Source organism: Pantherophis guttatus, chromosome 2 (assembly GCF_059756535.1).
Source record: "Pantherophis guttatus breed Tessera chromosome 2, ASM5975653v1, whole genome shotgun sequence".
Lineage (NCBI taxonomy): Eukaryota > Metazoa > Chordata > Lepidosauria > Squamata > Colubridae > Pantherophis > Pantherophis guttatus.
Window position 1 is genome coordinate 184,726,075 of NC_142064.1, and position 18,009 is coordinate 184,744,083.

At 37.9% G+C, this 18,009-nt stretch overlaps 1 long non-coding RNA gene across 1 annotated transcript; it reads left to right on the plus strand.

Annotated features, from left to right (window-relative positions):
• Positions 1 to 4,597: 4,597 nt before the first annotated feature.
• LOC117657303 (uncharacterized) lies at positions 4,598 to 17,710 on the plus strand. The gene is made up of 3 exons (XR_004589100.3): positions 4,598 to 4,866; positions 14,444 to 14,585; positions 16,127 to 17,710. It is a non-coding gene; the product is annotated as an uncharacterized LOC117657303 (long non-coding RNA).
• Positions 17,711 to 18,009: the final 299 nt, after the last annotated feature.

Here is an 18,009-nt window from a genome sequence, read left to right on the forward strand (position 1 = left end):
GGTGACTGCCTGGATCAATTCCTCCAGTTTTCTTTGCAAGGTTTTTCACAAGTGGTTTGTCATGACCTCCTTCTTAGGGCTAGCTGAGTGCCTCAGGTAGAACCAGAACTCTCAGTCTCCTGTTTCTAGCCTGGTAACCATTACATGAAATTGCCATAGGTAGGTTCTTCTTCTTGTGCCATATCCATCATCAGATGTTGGTGATCATGTTGGCAATCCTATTTTTATCAACAGCCACAAGTTGAGTTTTGTCCAAACCAGTCCCTTAGATTTTGAAGCCACCTTGTTTGCCTTCAATCTTTTCTTGGAGGAGTGAAGTATGCCGTATTTTTCTGGGTGTCGCATCACATGTCCAAAATATTCTAACTTTTGTTTTTTTATGGTTTTGATGATTTCCCTTGACTTTCCCAGGTGGCTTATCACCTCCTCATTTCTGATTTTGTTAGTTTATTATGGGTTATGGGTAAGGCGTTTTAAATTGGGGAGCCATTTAATTTTGTTTTAAATGTATTTTAATGTTTATATTGTATGTTTTTTTAATCTTGGCTGTTCACCACCCCGAATCCTTTGGGAGAGGGGGCGGTATAAAAATTTAATAAATAAATAAATAAATAAAATACTCTGTAGAGCAGGATAGGAAAAATGTAGCATCTGACAAGCCTGATTTTCAGTCTTAGGCTTATGTCGTGACTGCAGAAGACCTTTTTCATTTTGAAGAATCCTGTTCAAGCTTTCTTTATCCTTGTTTTTACTTCAGTGGTTATGCTCCATTTGAAGCCAGAGCCCTTGTTTTCAACATATAGAGAGGGAGAGCTGCAAGAAATTACATATCACTGAATTCATAAATTGTGTTTCTTAGATCCTTTAATATAGTTAATTTTCAATCCCTTCTAGTCATTATGCATAAAAAAATTCTTTTGGACGAGGGACTGTAAAGGGAAGCTATTATTAATTTTTAAAGTCTTCTCTGAAATATTTACCATTTTTGTTCCCCAGAGCTTTGAAGATGACATGATCACTTTTGCTTCATTCCACCTGCTAATGCTGAGAAAAGGAAGTAAAATTTCTGCAGTGACCTCTCCTAAAAACTGCCTCTTGTCTATCAGCAACCAAAACCTTTTACTCTTTTTCCATGCTAGAAGGAACTGAAATAAATGTGCATCCCTCCTCCCTTTTTCATGTTTCATTTCTTTAGCTACCAGAGTGTTTCTTAAGAGAAGAAGCAAGGAGCTGAAAAACTGCCAAGCTACCTTTCGTGTTTTAGTTTGGGGTATAGCCAAACTGGATAAGGCAAGAGGTTCCACAAATGGGGGAAAAAAACCCATCCACCTCTTTCATATTGAATTATATTCGCTGAAGCTGATTGAGTTGTATCTCATTCTCTAAAACATGGCTTCCATAAGTCCCTGAATGACAGAATATTAAAACTGAAGGATGGAAAAATAGTTTGTGACACGGTTCAGCATAGTTCAGCACCATTTGGCAGTAATTTAGATCAGAGGTAACAGAAGCAGGATGGGAATCAGCAAGAGGAGTCACCAGTTTCTTTCTTTCTTTCTTTTTTTCTATCTATCTATATCTATCTATCTATCTATCTATCTATCTATCTATCTATCTATCTATCTATCTATCTCCCTCTTGTCTATACAGTGAAAGTGTAGATCATACTTCTTCTATAATTTCTCCTCCCCAACAATAGCCCTGTGCGATTTGCTGGGCTGGGCTGAATGAGAACGATTGGCTCCCAATTACCCAGCCAGTTTCTTTGGCTGATGGTCCTAATCCACTCTAAAACACAAGCTGTTGTGAAGCCTCAGAGCCATTAAACATAGGATTTATGTTCTTTAATCTAGCACAGCTTTTTTTAAAGCTTTGAAGTGTAGACAAGGTTGGAGATTTATTACCTGGATTTGCTGATCTTCTTTTATAAGATTGTGAGTCTTTTCCAACCCTATATCTAATATTTCATTTAATAATAGCCTTGAGACTTCCTAAGAAGCACATTTCCAGGAAAATGTTACCCTTCATAGGAGTTGAATACCATTCCGTCTTTACCATCTTCACCTTTGACTTTATCTTCCCCTGTTGAACATACCAGAAGGTTACATGTAAGCACACTCTTTGGCATGGTCTCCACTGCACATATATCTTTTAGCAAGAGGGATGTCCATCTGGTAAAGAAGCACCAAAATACAGGAAGCATTGTTGGCTTGAAATTTAATTCTTCAGGAGGCCGCAGTGTTTCAAACTATAGTTCAAGAAAGGGAGTTTTTAAAAAATTAGAAAGCGATACTGTTGAGGAGAATACTTATTCATTAATTTATTTCATTGACAGTTTCTATACTTCCCTCTCAAAATGACTTTGGGCAGTGCAGAAATATTAACATAAGGTAACATCAAATATACAATTTCTCTGAATACTGTATAGTTTTACTGCTTTATGTAAATCTGGATCAGCAGATTCTTGTTCTTAAGGGTTGTTGGTTTACCCCAAATTGAATTCATCTGAGATGCCCGGCTTAGGGCCCGGTTATTTACGAGACCACCTTCCCACTGGCCAATACGCTCCCACAGAGAGGGTCTCCTCAGGGTGCAGTCGGTCAGGCAATGTCGGCTGGCGGCCCCCAAGGAAAGAGCCTTCTCTGTAGGGGCACCCGCCCTCTGGAATGAGCTACCCCCAGGGATACGACTGATCCCGGACCTCTGTACCTTTCGCCAGGCTCTGAAGACTTTTTTATTTCAGCAAGCCGGGCTGGCTTAAAATTTTTAATTGGTTGATTTTATAGGTAAGGGGTTTTAAATTGGGGGAAGCCAATATAGATTTAATTATGTTTTAAAGTATTTTAATGTTTATATTGTATGTTTTTTTAATCCTGGCTGTTCACCGCCCTGAGTCCCTCGGGAGAGGGGCGGTATAAAAATTTAATAAATGAATGAAATGAAATGAAATGCCAAATTAGTGCACATTGGGAAAATGTTTTCACTTGAATGAAAGTAAGATAATAAATATCCAAAGTGTCACCCAGGCAGATGTGGTAAAAAAAAAAATATCTTTGAATTTATGTCTTGATTCTTGCTCATATGCCAAAATGAAGTTGAAATTATTTGTCAGTGAGAAAGGGATCTTTGCTATCTTCTTACGTGTCCAGCGGGTCCTTTAAAACTACAACAACACAAATCTTACTTAAGAATAAATATTCATATATTTCTTGAAGATTAGCTAAAGATCATCGGGTATATTTGTTCTAGTTTGTGGATTAAATGCCCAATTTATGCCAAGGGGGAGCAGGAAGAATACTTGGCGTAAACTGGGCATTTAATCCACAAACTAGAACAAATATAGTAAAATGATTTCAGAGTAGGTTTATGCTTCCGTCTTCGTGCTCATAAACAGGATTCACACTTTATTCTGACAAATTCATGCTTGTTATGGACTCCGCCTTAGGTCTTAGTTAAGGATCAGCACACAACAATGCCGTCATTGCCCCTTGTTCGCTCTCCCCTTTTCTTTAAAAAAAAAAAAAGTTATATTGGTTATTTTTCAGTCCTTGGGAGCAAATGATGATTTTAAGAAAAGTTACATATTTTGGAGAAAGGATTAACAATTTTGTATTCAAGATCTTAAGAGTATCTTTAAGGATACTCTTTTGACCTAAGAATTACTTTAGTTTTAGCATGTCGGTTTGCTTTATAACTTAATTTCTTATCAATTCTGTTTGTTTCTGTTCATCTGATCTTCCTCCAAAAAAACCCAGCTTTGACATAGGCATCTGTCATATGTTCTTACTTATCAGTAAAAAACAAAAGCAAAGCATCTATTCTGTTTGCCTGCTCTTTCCCTATCCTCCATTAGAATACCTGTAATGCTTCTTGGCTGGTTTCCTATTCCAAATATAGATTTTTGTTTTTCTTTGTCCTAATGTGCTGTGCCTATAGCTATCCTGGGGTGGGGTGGGGAGAGGCAGGCAAGGGAGGGAGTGACAAACTATGTTTTAAGACTTAATGACATAAATCCTCTGGCTTATGTACTTGGGTCCAATACTGGGACCCAACCCAAGTACCAAGGAGTAGGGTTTGCATTGTGACTTCACCATGCCTATTGCCATTTGTTTGTCCCTGAGGCTAGCTCTGGAACGGATGCCTTTGCTCTGGGCAAAGTCTTTGTTCATCTTTTATTGACTCCTTGCAGTTTGTACTGTGCATGTGCAAATAAGGTATCTTTCTGATCTATGCAATAAGGAATTGCATAAAAACCACAATTTTATGAATGGCCAGAATGGAATTTAACTAAGAAGATCTACTGCCTATAGCAAATAGAGTTGTAAAATAAATATGCTATGGTTCTCTTTAAGACAAAATTATGCTATCTATTAATGTGATTCCATCTCAACAATGTAGATGGTGTATATGTGTGGCGTGCGTGTGCGCGCGCACACACAATACACATGCAAATATACATACGTACATATTATGTGTATATGTATATGTGCATGTGTATGTTTATATATATTCCTAAGATGCTCTAGTCTTAGGATGCTTAGAAATTTAAAGCTAGAGTATTTTGCTTTAACTTGATATTGTCTTTTTATTTTCCCAGAACTGGGAGGAAAAGAAGAATAGTGCAGCAAAAATGCTTTGTACTGAATACCTGGGTAAACCCTTGGAAACTCTCCAGTGTTAAGAGGATGGAGAAGGTAGAAAGACCAAAAGAAGCATAGAAATGAACTGGGCAGTGGTGGGTTGCCCCCGGTTCACACCGGTTCTATAGAACTGGTAGTAAAACCGGCAGGAGGCTCCGCCCACTGACCCCGACATCACCGAAACGCTTTTGTGCATGCGCAGCCCCGCTGCGAACTGGTAGTAAAGGTAAGTAGAACCCATCCCTGGAACTGGGGCATATAGTTGCAAATGAAACAAAAGAGTTTGTTTTAGGATTAATGTCTGTCTGCCAGAGAGTTAAACACATTCCTGATGTGAAATCAGGATAAAGTTAAATAGTTAACTATCTTTGAGGCTTGATGTTGTAAACTATGTTCCATATAAAGGATGATCGGGTTGTTATATTTTATCTCCTCAGCTTGCAATCTTTCCCTTTTTTTAAAAGTCATTTCATGGTTTATGGCATGATATAAATCGATAGCATTATCTGACAGTCTTGAAAATGACCTAAGTGCTTTTTTTGTTTTCTTTCAAACCTCATGTTGTCATGAATTATTGAGACTAACATGATGTCCTTGATGTAAACATGGACTTTTGAACTGGACTGTGTACAGAAATTCATTATGTTTGTACTGCTAAGCAGGGATGGTGGTGAGAAAAATAAAAGGCTGGCTGGGGCCCAAAGAGTTGGAAAAGCAACATGTGTCAGATGTACCTGTTGATAAACACTGCTTTGAATACCAGCTTGGAATGCCTGGGTGCTCTTTGGAATAAGGCAAGAGCCAGCACATTCAGATATGCTTGGTGTAGCTCCCATTCCTACTTGCCAAATATGCTTCAGCGAAATCTTTTTCAAAGGCATGACTAATAGTCATTTAATGGGCCACATGAGTCATAGTTCAAAATATTCAGAGCAGGGTAACTATATACCTTCTTTGGCTTTAGTAGGTGACTCTCCACCAACAGCCTATGCATGTATGTTGTATTACCCAGGCATTGGAAGAGGATTTAAAACTTTTCTGCATACTGTCTACTGAGGGTGATAATATGCACAATCAGATCAGATTGGTCTTACAGAAACCTCTTCTGCGCATGGACCACCCTGTTATCTGGATCAAGGCCCCATATAAGCATTGATACACTAGTGGTTCTAAGCAGGGGTGGGTTCTACTTACCTTTACTACTGGTTTGCAACGGGGCTGCGCACATTTTGATGATGTTGGGGTCGATGGGCAGAGCCTTCCACCGGTTTTACTACTGGTCCCATAGAACCGGCGCGAACTGGGGGGCAACCCACCACTGGTTCTAAGCCATCTTTGTGATATTATGCTCAACTGAGGCATGCTTTTTTTCCCCCCCTACAGATCAGTTACTGTATTGTATTTAATGTCTACAGCTGAATACAGCTGCATTTCTTCTACTCCCTGCTTTATGTGATGATCATCAACATTATTAAGGGCATCTACTAGTCCTGAAACACAAAGCTATCAGTAGATGTTCTTAGACACAGTGTCTTGGAATATAGTTTAATGAGGGAAAGGATATTTTGGGGAAAAGGAAACCACAAAAGATCCATTAGAACAAACAATGTTTTCTTTACAGGGTCCCAGAATCAGCTTTTAGTTTCTACAGGTAGAAAGGCCTTTTCTGAAATTCTTCGAAGATCTGCTGACAATGTAACAATGTGCTCGATGGACAATATGCTTTGACAGTTTAGAAGATGCTTTTCCAACTGTCTGTAATTTATATTGCTGAGCAATCATTCACTGAAAGCTAGAGGTGCTTATACTTTAACCCCCATGAGTAATTTTAAATGTAACAGAAGGGAGAAATAATTAAATATTTTTAATTATTTAGCAACACAAATTACATTTAATGAAAAGCGGCTGTTTCTTGGGCTGCATATTTGTTTGCTCTAGCTCCGTGTTTTGAGGTACAGTGCCTACCCAAAATTTTGTTAAAATTAAAAAATAGTTAAATTGTTAAATTTAAAAATAAAATTGTTAAAATAGATTATGTAGAAGACCAGAGAACAAGCAACCCTACACTGTCCTGTTTGTGTCCTCACAGCTGTTTGGAATGAGAAGGCCAACAATTTTAGAAATGTGTGTAAGTGTGCTTGCGTGCACATGTGCATGTTACATTATTGGACTAGGCACAATGATAAACACTGGGCAACCTAATCCACACATCCCACCATCCTGCTTTATGCATTTTAAAAGGCATATAGGTGCCTAAAACCTCTGGGAATATAAGAGGAGGGATCAAAATATTACTCAGCTTTGTATTTTTATTCTTCAACTTTAGTTATGTCTTTTCTTACTTCATGGTGATATACTCAGGCTCTCCCTGCCAGCCTGGTTATAATGGTGACCAATTTTTGCCAGTGGTTTGTCAGAAATTTGATTGAATGATTATAAGCCATCAGGTTGGTTTCAACTCTTTGCAACCACCTAGATAACATAACAATCTGTCCCTAACCTAGTCTTGCAAGTCTTCTAATGATACACTCATTACCAGCATAACTGAGCCCATTGACCTTATTGCTGATCATCCCCATCTTCTCTTCCCTTCCCTTCCCCCATTCCCAGCATTGTAGCCTTTTCCAGAGAGCTACCTTTTCACATAATATATTTAAAAGTAGGTTATTTGAGCCCAAAAATGTGTGAGGAAGGTTATACAAAACTGAACAGTCTGAATTTTTCATTTCCATTGAGAATGGGATTTGAGATCCAAAATATTTTTGATACTGAGCTTGAGGCCCTGGATGTGTGATCGAATCCATATATATATTAGTGATAATTGTTATTGGTTCATTATTTTTTCTTTTAATATCCGCATATGTTATTTATTACTTACTATCATTTGTTTTTATCTTATTTTAATAATTGTTAGCTACCCAGAATAATATATTTGAAGTAGACAGTTACATAAATTGAATGAATAATGAATATTTTTTTAAAAAATATTGAATACTATAACTCTTTTATCACTCAATAGTATTTTGTGTTTGTACAGTAGCCTCGATAAGTTGAGAAAATGTCTAGGCCAACAACATCAAGCACAGTGTCAAGAGTAAGGTTATAAGTGAATACATCATGAGAGTGAAGAACATCTTAAATTCCAAGCGCAGTGATGGAAATACCACTAAGGCAATTAACGCCTAGGCAGTTCTAGTCATTAAATACAAAGTTGGAAGAGTGGACTGGTTTCAAGTAGAACAGAAGTCCTGAATAGGAAGATCAGAAAAATAATGATAATGAATTATGCCTTTCATCCACATAGTGATGTTGACAGACTCTACTTGCCAAGGAACACAGGTAGGCATGGAATGTACATCAGATATTTGAAGAAGACAAAAAGGCATTGGAATAATATCTGAAGGGCAGTGAAGAAGTATACCAGGAAGATTTACTGAGTACTGGACAGACTAAACTAGCCTACAGTACAGTCCAAATGAAGAAAAGAAAAAAGATATGGCAAGGAAAAGCATTACATGGTTAGTACATAAAAAAAAAAAAGCAGGTAAAGCAACAAAACAAAACCAGGCATTAGCTTAAAGCAGGAAAATTGAAGAAATAATAGAAGAACTCATTCTGGCTGTACAACATCAAGCCTTAACAAATGCACACAAAAGAAAATTTAAGTATATTTAATGTATTTCAAAACAGAGACTTTCTTCCTTACAATTTAGTAATTGCATCAGGGCCCGAATAATCTTACTTCTTATATTTTCCCCAACATCTTCAGGAATAGCTCAAAACCTTAAATAAAATGTTTCTCATGCTGTTCCATTAGGGTAATGCTATCCAGTTTATTTTCCTATTGTCTTTATTTTATATTAAGATATTTTTTAAAAAAAATTCTATATCTATATATACTGTGTTTCCCCAAAAATAAGTGTTTCCCCGAAAATAAGACCCTGTCTTATTTTCTTGAACCCTGAAATAAGCGCTTGGCCATATTGCCATGCGCTCAAAAACCCAATTGGGCTTATTATCGGGGGATTTCTTATTTTGGGGAAAATGGTACATATTATTATTATTATTATTATTATTATTATTATTATTATTATTATTATTATTTAATAATAGAACAAATATAGAACAAATGGATAAAAATCCAGTACTGAGAGGAGAGCAACAGACAGCATATGCCATCTTTGAAAAGAACTTGAAGAAATAGTAGACTACCTAGTTAACTGCTGCAAGAAGATCATACCAACTGACTACAAACAACAGCATGACTAAGTAGCAACAATGGTACACTAGAATATCTGCAAGAAATATCACTTGCCTGCAAGCAAGAACTGGTGGGACAACAAGATAGATAAAATTATAGAAAATGGAAAAGCTAAATTACTGTGGGACTTTAGAATTCAAACAGACACATTACCTGCTACATAACATCTGGACTTAACAAGTGTTGATAAAAAAGACAAAAAAAAATTGTATAGTGAATTCTGCAGTACCTGGAGACAGCAGAATAGAAGAGAGAGACCTGGAGAAAATCATATATTACAAAGACCTGCAAATAGAAGTAGAATATCGATGTCAAAAAAAAAAGCAAAGCTAGAACCAATAATAATAGGCAATTTGGGTGTAATCCAGTGGTGAAATCTAAAATTTGTTACTACCGGTTCTGTGGGCATGGCTTGGTGGGCGGAGGGGGGGGGTGTAATATGACTGGGTAGACTCGGTGAAGACGTTGTAAAAAAATGCTTTCAAAAGGCTCTGATGATCCCAGCTGAGTTGCCTGATCATCAGAGTGTTTTTTAAAAACCCTCTGCTGATCAGGCAACTCAGCTGGGATCATCAGAACCATTTAAAAGAAAAAAGCCTCTGATCGCGCAGCTCAACTGGGCATGTGGGGGCAGGAATTTTTGCTACCGATTCTCCGAACCACCCACCTCCATCACTATCCGGTCCGAACCGGAAGCATTTCACCCCTGGTGTAATCCCAAAACTTCTACAGTAGAGTGTCAGTTGAACACCATCAACACTGACAAAATCACCATTGGCCAATTGCAAAAGACAGTTTTACTTGGAAGAGCTTACATCCTACGGCAACACCTTTAATACCCTCAAACAATATATACCTATCCCAGGTCCTTGGGAATGACTTAATAAGTGGATAAAAGTACCAAATCCAGTCTATACGTCTGGCTGACTGTGTGACTAACATAATAACTGATTAACTTTACATGCTGCCTGACTCTCGATGACTAGGAGGCTCACAAAAATCAAACAAGGAAATTACTGTACAATAAAAATCAACAAAACATTAAAAATAAAGATAAAAATGGCAATGAAGCGAGGGTCTGGATGAGGCAGGTCTTCATGCGTGGCTTTTCTAAACCACAACAAGGTGTGGGCCAGTGGTGGGTTGCTCCCGGTTTTGTCCGGTTCTTGCAAACCGGTAGTAAAACTGGTGGGAGGCTCCGCCCACCTGCCTGGATGTCATAATGGATGATCTGCGCATGTGCAGAAGCACGTGCAAGTGCTCCCGTTGCAAACCGGTAGTAAAGGTAAGTAGAACCCACCCTGGTGTGGGCCATCCGGAGCTCAGGGAGAATGTCATTCCAGAGGATAGGTGCTGATACAGAGAAGGCACACTTCTGAGATCCTTATAGATGACATTGTTTAATTGAACTGAGAGCATGCCTGCAGGGTCTAATTCGGCTGGGCAGGTGTTATGTGAGATAGACAGTCCCTCAAGTACCCAGGCCTTATGCCATATATAAGTTTGAGATGTCCCTCAGGTGCTTTTTCAAGAGGCATCCTTGGATGAAGAAGCGAAATGTCTTCAAAGAAAAAACCAGAAAGTCTGGTTGCCTCTTGAAAAAGCACCTTTGGGACAACCATGACATGGATGACTAAGAATTTCCAGAGACATTCAGTTTGAGATATTCAGAGAGTGGCCCTATCTTTGATACAGCCAGTGGTGGGTTGCCCCCGGTTCGCACCGGTTCTATAGAACTGGTAGTAAAACCGGCAGGAGGCTCCGCCCACCAACCCTGACATCATCAAACGCTTCTGCGCATGCGCAGAAGCTTCTGCGCTTGTGTGCGGCCCCACTGCAAACGGGTAGTAAAGTAAGTAGAACCCACCCCTGGATACAGCCTTTTGTAAGCTGTTGTATTTCTAGAAAACAAATGTTTATCATTAAGGGGTTTTAAAAAGGAAACAGATTTTTAGAAAAGTCTAACCTTCAACTGTAATAAATCTCTGATAGTAGTAAAAATGTTGCTTTTCCTAGCCAGAAAATCTTTCAAATGATTAAGGTATTTTCAGCTGTTGAATAAACCAGCACCTAAAGTCCTTTTTCATGTTCCTGTTCATTATGTGCTTTTTAAATACTTGTTTTTAAGCTTTTTTTTTTTTTTTTGTAAAAATACACATGAAGCAAATTTTGTTTAATGCCTTTGATGTTTAAGATATTTTGACAACTAAACTTTTGGTGCATGCTTGCAGATCGCAAATTGTTGTTGCTAACATTCAGCTTGCCTTGGCTCTTCTATTATTATTTACTCTATTTGTTAACCACCTCAAATTTGCAACTCTGTACAACAAAATAAAGTAAACCAGAAATGATATTGAAAGCCTTGATAGTACAGTGGTTTAGTGCACCCTGTTATTAACACAGCTGCCTGCAATTTCTGCTGGTTCGAATCTCTCCAAGGCTCAAGGTTGACTCAGCCTTCCATCCTTTCTAAGGTAGGTTAAATGAGAACCCAGTTTGTGGGGGCAATAAGCTGACTTTGTATAAAATATACAAAAGAATGAAGGCTATTGCTTAACGCATTGTAAGCCGCCCTGAGTCTCCGGAGAAGGGCGGCATATAAATCAAATTAAAAAAAAAAAAAAGATATTTATCAGTTGTCATTTTTTTTAAGTGGCAATCATAGATGTAATGAAAGTTGCTCACTATTCCATTTCAATCTGACTGCAAAGATGTCACTTTGTATGTTGGCTTTGGAATACCACAGCTTTACACTTATGCATATTGATACAAATGCACATTTAAGTCATTAGGATGGAAGCAAAATCAAGTAAATACCAGGTTAAAGCAATTTTGAACATTAATGGCATGCTAATATTAGAATAAAGGTAGCAGATATTTTTTTAAACCTTTATCTGCACATGTGAAATTGCCCAGAAATTGATAACCATGGAATATCAGCAAAATATATATATATCACTTTTCCTGCAAGGTGCTTACATAGTATGCCCTTACCTATTCATTCCCATAATAAATACTCTGTGGCAGTGGTGAAATCCAAATTTTTTTACTACCGGTTCTGTGGGTGTGGCTTGGTGGGTGTGGTGTAGCTTGGTGGGTGTAGCTTGGTGGATATGGCAGGGGAAGGATACTGCAAAATCTCCATTCCCACCCCACTCCAGGGGAAGAATATTGCAAAATCTCCATTTCCACCCCACTCTAGGGCCAGCCAGAGGTAGTATTTGCCGGTTCTCCGAACTACTCAAAATTTCCGCTACCGGTTCTCCGAACTACTCAAGATTTCCACTGCTGGTTCTCCAGAACCTGTCAGAACCTGCTGGATTTCACCCCTGCTCTGTGGGATAGATGGGACTGAGACCGAATGTTGTTTTTAAAGTCACCCATTGAGCTTTTTTGAGACTGAAGGTAGTCTGGATCCTGGAACTGTCTTTTTCTCTATCACTGTGTATTTGTTTTAAAGTCTTGAAAAACACTTTCATTTTCTAGCTAATCAGTCTCACTTCTTGCCAGTCAGCAAAGATGAGATTCAAGGAACAAGTGACCTTAACAAGAATGTTGCGGAGTGGGAGGCTTGCAAGACAAGGTTTATGGATGGGGAAAAAAAGTTGAAAGTTGTTGCTCAGACCAGAGACTGCCTGCCGATGTTGATGGGGAAATCTGTCCTGTGGCCTCTAGCCAAGGACACCAGTTGAAAAGCTATTTAGACATTCATATCTAACATGTAGCTTTTCCAGACAGATCTTAAAAGCTCCTGTGAGATTCTGGGAGTTTTCTCATACTTTCTACAAACTTTCTTTACATCAAAGGAAAAAATGTGAGATACTAGGTTCCTTATCACTTTGTAGGATAAAAATACATTCCCAGTCTTGAGACAAATAGGAGTAAGACCAGGTCAAGGTTACAAAGAGCTTGCAAGTTTCCAATTTGGCATCTTTCTTCTATTTTTTTCCTGATAAAATCAAGAGTTATTCCATAATGTGTAACTGCCACAAATCCATTCTGTTCAGGCTTTATTGATGGGTAAATTCAATTCTGGGTAAGTGGAAACACATAGCTATAGGAAATGTGTGAATTTCTGGATAAACAAAAGACACTCATATAAAAATGTATTGAACTATAGCATGACAATAATTATACTAGTAAATTGCACATGAAGTGTTTTAAAAATATTATTGTTTGGTAAAATATAGTGTGTGAAATAAGAAAAAAAGGGGTCTATTTCATTTAACATCTTGTTTCTATAATGGTCAGCCAGAGGAAAACTGATAAGCAATTACACTCTCCTTTTCAAATTCACTTGCAAATCAGAATTGAGAACCCATTCTGGTAATACAAATCCATCACGACAAATAATGATTCATATTATTCACCTTATGCTTCATTTCTCACTTTATCCCCTTTTAAAGCCCTGGATGCTATTCGTGAAAAAACAACTTCAACATTCGCAAACTGGTGCCAGTGAACTGAAGCACTGAATTAACTGCTGCTCTCTTGGCACAACCATTTGGGTACATGGTGACCCGATGAAACTTGGACACAACGTGTGTCATATGTTAATAGTTGTGAGAATTTGATGGATTTGTTATTTGATATGATAAGCTACTTTCAGCTAAAATTTGAATCCTGCATATCAGTAGATGCATGTGACCAGTTTCATAAGAGCTGAATTGGGTCAATATTTTAGGTAATGTTTTATAAATATGAGAATATACAGGCAAATAGAGCAGGGGTGAAATCCAGCAGGTTCTGACAGGTTATGGAGAACCGGTAGCGGAAATTTTGTGTAGTTCAGAGAACCGGCAAATACCACCTCTGGCTGGCCCCAGAGTAGGGTGGGAATGGAGATTTTGCAATATCCTTCCCCCAGGAGTGGGGAGGGAATGGAGATTTTGCAGTATCCTTCCCCTACCACGCCCACCAAGCCACACCACACCCACCAAGCCACGCCCACAGAACCAGTAGTAACAAAATTTGAATTTCACCACTGAAATAGAGGTTTCACAATACAACTCATTCACCCCAAACAGTATGCTTTTGACAGCAATTAAAGACGGCAATTTGTTTAGAGTCCCTGTTTAATATATGGCACAATGATACTATCTAATGTTAGATGAGCTGTAGTTAAAAGTATTGATTCTTGTTAGGTGGTAGTCAACTTTCTAAAGTTTGTGAAAGCTTATGTTGTTAGTTGAGAATTATTTAGTACATATTTAGAAGAACAAGGAAATGTTCCTGGGCACAGATGCTATTGTAATCTACAATTGTGGCCATGGTTTTGTTAGGCAAATTCAAGATAGTAAAATCAAACATCAATCAAACATCAAAACATCAGCATATGCAAAAGACAACTCATATAATTCCACTTTTATTCATCTTTCATCAAAAGATGAAGTTAGTTCATATCAGTACTTGAGGGTCATCCTCTGTTAGTCATTGAACTGTTCGGGTCGTCAGGATGATAAATTGATAGTTTTCTTGCTCAGTTTTATCCAATTCTTCCCTAACAAAGACTTTCTTCATTTCTTTTTCTCTTCCTTTCCAGGCATTTGTAATATGACATACAAATACTTATGCGCACCCAGTTATTTAAACCAATCTTCTCCAATTTAGTAAAGGGCCTGCATATCTGAGGAATCGATTGTCTTCAATCATTTCTGTACACCAAGCATATTCCAGCAGAGTAGGTAAGCTTTAGATTCCCTGTATTAAATGTTGTCACCTTGTGGGTCCCAAGGAAATGTGCCTTTTCTGTTTTGGCTCCCACTCTCTGGAACAGTATTTCCCCAGAGATAAGGACTCTGCTCTTTCTCCTGGGGTTACGGAAGCTCTTTAAACCTGGCTTTGATCCCAGGCCTGTTGCTGAGTTATTTTTTGTTTGTTTGTTTAGGGTCCCTGTTTTGTTTGATTTGTGTCATTTACAAATTTATTTTAATCTGGTTGTATGTGAGATTTTAGGTTTTATCTGAATTTATGAATCTGAATATATGGATGGGGGATGGTTTATATGCCACTCAGAGTACATTAGCCTTGAATGGATATAATAAATTTAAATAATAAATAAATAAGCAAACTCAGTATCTTCTAGTCTATGAAAGTGCCACATTAGTATTCACACGATTATTCCTAGAATTTCAAAACAGTAGTGTTTATACAACTCTGAAATTTTATCCCAATGAGAAAATAAATACATATTTTTAAAATTATATTTATTAATGGATCTAGTTGGAAGGGTCTAGGATGGGAAAGACTGATTTAGGCCTTTCATTGGTATTAGTCCTTCTTTTCCTAATGTTTTCTAGACTGGGCATTAATTGCTTGCCATATTGAGACCAGTTTTAGAAGCTATTCTTGGAAAGTGACATTTAAATAAATCAATGATCATGTGGACATTAAAAGCTTGCAGGAGATGTATAGCATGCAGGACTCTGATGTGAGGACTTTAAAAGAAGGTTGACACTGTACAGTTAGAATGATGGGAGTGTACAAGAAGCAGCCCAGAGACACTTGCAATAATCTGATTTAAACATTTCCAGTTGGGGCCTATCTGATGTATTAGATTACAATTTACAGAATTTCTAGCCAATGAACTTCTCTCAACTAAAAAGTCTGAGAATTGCTCCAATACGTTTAGAAAGCATCAGGTTGGGAAACTTTAATATAGTTAAAGAAATAGAGGCTTCACAAAGATAATCATAAAATAAATAAACTAGCCAAACAATCTCAAAAAGAAAGATTGAAAGGAAAAGGTAGATGAAAGAAAAACTGTAACAGAAAACAAAATATGATGGCTAAAGCTTTTGTATCAATCTGTCTAGTGCAAACTTGCTCAGTTATGGGCTTCTTGAGATACTCAATTAGAAGTGTAGCAAATGTATCTTTCTCAGCAGTTATGTGAAATCTAGGTGCCTTTTATTTTTCTGAACTTCACACTGCAATGTATGAATAATTTGTTTTCTATCTACTAGCACAATTGTTAAATAGAATTTGCTAAAAAGACTACTGAAAAGACCTCCAGTGTGATTTAGTGATGTTATTTCTTTCCCCTCTCTCTACCTGATTTAACTGATGTTACACCCAACATTAATTAATCAATCGATCAATTAACTATAGATGTATATAGTTGGCCATTTTGCTCCACATGAATGAACTGAAGGGGCAGTTAACAAAAACTGAAAATAGTACAAAATTTATTTATTCATTTCTTAAATTTCATCTCTCCTATAAGGTGTCTCTCAGCAGCTATACAAGAAACTACAACAGCAACAAACATAACACGGGCCAAGGAAACCATGCAGCATCAAAATAATATGGGGTCAACTACTTTTCTTACCTGTGTCAGGCTAGCAGGGTCAGGCTAGGCGGTATGGTATTCTACAAGCACCGTGACAGGCAAGGCCTATTCTTCCGAATCCTGCAAGATGACATTTTCTAATCAATGGCACCCTAAGCAAGCACCTACTACTAAATCTAATCAGATGAGTAAAAACAAATGCGTAAAGGGCTGAAAAACTGAAGAAGTTCTCTATAGCAAAGAAAAAAAATGCAGAAAATCCATGTGTCCATTTCATATCTGAATGACAAAAGCTTAGCAGTTTCTCCCACATGGAATTTCAGATGTGTTGAACTTCTGGCCGAGCAACCACTGTCCTTATTTCTCTCTGTTATACTGTTTTGTAAGGATGGGCAGCAGTTTGGATTCAGTCTCTAAAAAGTGCTTTTAAATGTAGAGGAGCACAAACATAATACCTCTCTGCAGTCCCTTAAAGCAGCCACCCCTTTTCCCTCAGATTGCATGGCTGGACAGTCAGGATAGGAGGTGGTCCTCAAAGCTTTCCCCTTTTGTCCCATTAAATAATGTATTCTTGGCCTTGGTGCCTGACGGATTCCCTTGACTTTTTCGTGTATAAATTTAAAAAATAAAGTAGTTTATTAGTTTAGCATTCTTCAAAGTCTGATGTTAATTTCTAAATAACCTTTCTGGCTAAAAAAATATTTCTAGCTTCTTGCTCATGAATCTTCTTTTAAAAAATAAAAAAAAAATATGGCTGGCTGCAGCCCGGTGTTTGAAAAGCTCAATCTGAGCAGAAAACAAGAAATATGGAAGATGTAAGGAACCGGTCAGTTCTAGAGGAGATCAACCCTGACTGTTCTTTAAAAGGTCTGATCCTGAAGATGAAACTCAAATACTTTGGCCACCTAATGAGAAGGAAGGACTCACTGGAGAAGAGCCTAATGCTGGGAAAGATTGAGGGCAAAAGAAAAAGGGGATGACAGAGAATGAGGTGGCTGGATGGAGTCACTGAAGCAGTAGGTGTGAGCTTAAATGGACTCCAAAGGATGGTAGAGGACAGGAAGACCTGGAGAAACGTTGTCCATGGGGTTGTGATGGGTTGGACAAGACTTCGGAACTAAGAACAAAAAGGAACATCCTGGAGAATTAAGTGGGTGGCATCCTTACAGGGTTGTTTTGGATAAGTGGAGGATTTTTGGAAGCTGCTTATGTACCATGGCAGCCAGTTTCTGAATATGTGAGCTTTCCCATAGAAGCTGCTTTATGAGAGTACAATCATCCTTTCCTCCAAATTCCAAATATATTCACTGGCTTCAAAGTTTGAGAAAGATCTAGCCACTACATCACGCTAGTCTTCAAGAGAAAAGAAAATAGAAGATGTGCTTTGCCTTCTTGTGTACATTGTCTGATATAAGGGTTTCTTATATTTATTTATGGTTTCATCAGATAATTGTTTGCTGTGTTAGACAAACATAATATTTGTTATATTAAACCCAAGCTTTTAAAGCTGTCCTGATTTAACAACTGGCCTCCAGTCTGGTTTGTCACTAGCAGTGGTCGTGACAGCTGTACAGGGAATAGAAGCTAAGCATAGATTGTAATCATCTATGATGTGGGAATATTGGCATCTGGCTTGTATATCAATCTGTGGGAATACAAGGGACCTTGTAAGCAAGTGGACAGTTCAACAGCTGGAGATATGGCAGGGGGGATGGCTTTAGCTCAGCAAACTGTAGCATTTTAGCACATGGTTTGCATCTGGCATGATTTTTTTCCTCTAAAGTATTGAGTTACACCAAACTCCCTCCCCCTCACAC